This window comes from Anarrhichthys ocellatus, unplaced genomic scaffold (assembly GCF_004355925.1).
Source record: "Anarrhichthys ocellatus isolate YVR2014 unplaced genomic scaffold, GSC_Weel_1.0 scaffold11, whole genome shotgun sequence".
Lineage (NCBI taxonomy): Eukaryota > Metazoa > Chordata > Actinopteri > Perciformes > Anarhichadidae > Anarrhichthys > Anarrhichthys ocellatus.
The window spans coordinates 10,144,464-10,147,136 of record NW_022280041.1 but is presented as its reverse complement, the minus strand read 5'-3'; positions in this window follow the sequence as shown (position 1 = coordinate 10,147,136).

Sequence of the window (2,673 nt, the reverse complement as noted above, 5' to 3'; positions counted from 1 at the left end):
TATGTGGAGGAGGAAGCTCACAGGGACAGACAGATGCTGAAGGATAAAGACGTGCAGCTGAGATCTATCAACTGCTCCGACACCGACCCACATCCTCATGCACGCACACACGCGCGCACACGCACAGTCCTGTACCACCCTCGGGTGTGAATTTCACTCCCACCGGGGTGCATGTTTTCCTGTCTTAAGTCTTTGTATTGCCACCACCGTGGGTGTCTGTGTGTGTGTGTGTGTGTGTGTGTGTGTGTGTGTGTGTGTGTGTGTGCCCGTCCTTCACCTTAACCGCGCCGCGCGTGCTGTTAACCATGCACTCAGCTGTAATTGCTTATGTTTGCAGAGCTGTACCTGCCGCGTGAAAGTTATGCTTCATTGTGTGTGTGCGTGTGCGTGTGTGTGTGCGTGTGTGTGGGCGTGTGTGTGTGCGCGCGCGCGTATATTTATAGTACATAATGTGTGTGTGTGTGTGTGGCGAGGTCTGGCAGCTGGAGCAGACCGTATAGCCGGAGTCACCGGGGAGAGAGAGGATGCGGTTGTGAAGAAGAGTTGAAGGTCGGTGCAGTGAATGAGGTCAGCGTGAGTAAATAAGCCCTAATACACACCGACAGAGCAGCTATGGGTGTGTATGAAGCATGCAAATAGCATCGTCCTGTTCTTCCCTCCACTCGCGCATCGCCTCATGAAAGTACATTGAGTTATTTATTCAGCGCTATGGCAGACCGGATGTAGGTGGTAGCCTATATGGCTCTGCCGTTTTTAAGTCACCAGCCAGTTTCCCCGACACAGATTCCCCAGACAGAGCAGAAGGTTTGTTTTCCCATGCCAGCTCCACCTTTGAACTGCTGTTGTCTCTTAAACCGGTTCGTCTTCCTCCAATTTAGCTCCGTCATCGGCCCTGCCAAGGTCTCCAGAGGTCAGCGCGACGGAGACGGCTCCGTCTCTGCGTTTTTCCTCCTTCTTCTTCTTCTTCTTTCCGACCATCTCTGTGAAAACCTCCCCGCTTGCATTTTGTTTCTAGTTTGGATCTCGCAACCTGCAATTACATTTCTCCTTGAAAGCATGCTTGTAATTTTGCGTTGCAGAGGAAATGCCCGCACTTTTTGTGTTTACTCGCAGATTATCGTTCAGCCTGCAGGCCCGCCTCGAGCTCCTGTAAGATCACTCAGCTCCTCTGCCGAGGGTACCCTTGAGCAAGACACTAAAGCCTTGCCAGCTTCAGGTCTGCCGCTCGTGCGGACCTGACTTTTCTATCGTGTTTGCCCCCCTCCATATTCTCTCCTCTATCTCTGTCTCACTGTCTTTTCCTTTCTCTCCCTGGCTGTGTGGGAACAGCAGGAGGTGTTCATGGCGCATTGAGTTTTTCCTCGCTATCTTGTTTTTGAAATGAAATATTTTCAATGAAAAGTATTAAAGGTATCCTCTTCTCTTTGTCTCTCTCTGTTTGGTGTCTGGAGCTGTGTTGTATTGCAGCTACAGTTTGAGGAACTCGTGGATTTCTACAACGAAGCATTGCGGGCAGGATTAATTTCCTATCATGTGGCCACTGCTGAGACGGTAGAATTGCAATGTCTGAAAAATTGCACTTTAATATATTTCGGGGACTCTAACATGCAGGTTAAAAACGAAAGAATGGTCAAAATCAAAAAAGGCCAAGATATCCAGTTTTTTTAGCAGTTGTCAAACTCCGACGCTGGATCAATGACCTCCTAAATGCCCACTTCACTATGATGTCATCTTCTTTTTTAATTAAGAAAGTTCTAACTGTTTTTACAGGCTGATTAATATTTAACAAGTATGAACTGTATGCGTAAAACTGGCGGAGTGCTCCTTAGGACATTTATAGGTTTATGTCTCAATTCAGCAGAATAGTGCCTGCGTACGCAATGTAACACGTTTGCTCTCAGGTGCGGCTGTGGAAAGAGATACAATCATGAAGTGTGGGATTGATAGAGTATGTATGATTATTTGGGTTAATGGCAGTGGCCTGGCAGAGTACACCATCACTCAGTGCAGTGGTTTCGTGCACTACTTTCACCACATGGGGGCAGTACAGTCACATTTGAACCATTCCCCATCACATACATGTTCTTGTGCGTGCGTAAAAAGTCTAAAGGTGAACCAGTGTCAGTGTTCTTTCGTCAGTGTACACACATTGGTGTGTGGCCCTAAGTGGGGCCTGTTACCCGGTTCGCGGGGAAGGGAGGGGGGGGTAGACATCCTCCCACACAGAGAGTTCTTTTTGTTTAGACTGCTCTGCAGACTTATGTGGTGAGTCCAGTCCACTGATCATGCGTGACATCAATCCTGTCTAGGAAGTATTTTTCGTAGCAACCTTTTTCAAAAAATATGCATGTCACTCTAGTGTAAAATCCTACTTTATTCTTTTTTAAACATTGTCATATCGTCTATTATGAGCTCATGTTGTACCTTGAGGTATATCTCATATTTAGTAAAGTTTAAATACTCCCATAAGGACTTATAGCGTTCCTGTGACATGTGTATAATATCCTTATACAAGTCCAGGTGGATCTCTTCAATACAATCCTCTTGCAGTGCCACATGTGATGCCCACTACATGCGTTGAGGGCGCTCTTGCACTTCCATCACGGCGTTGAGCAGAGGGGGGCGCACTTTGGTGAGTGTCTAGAGAGGTGTGTGTGTGTGTGTGGGGGGGGG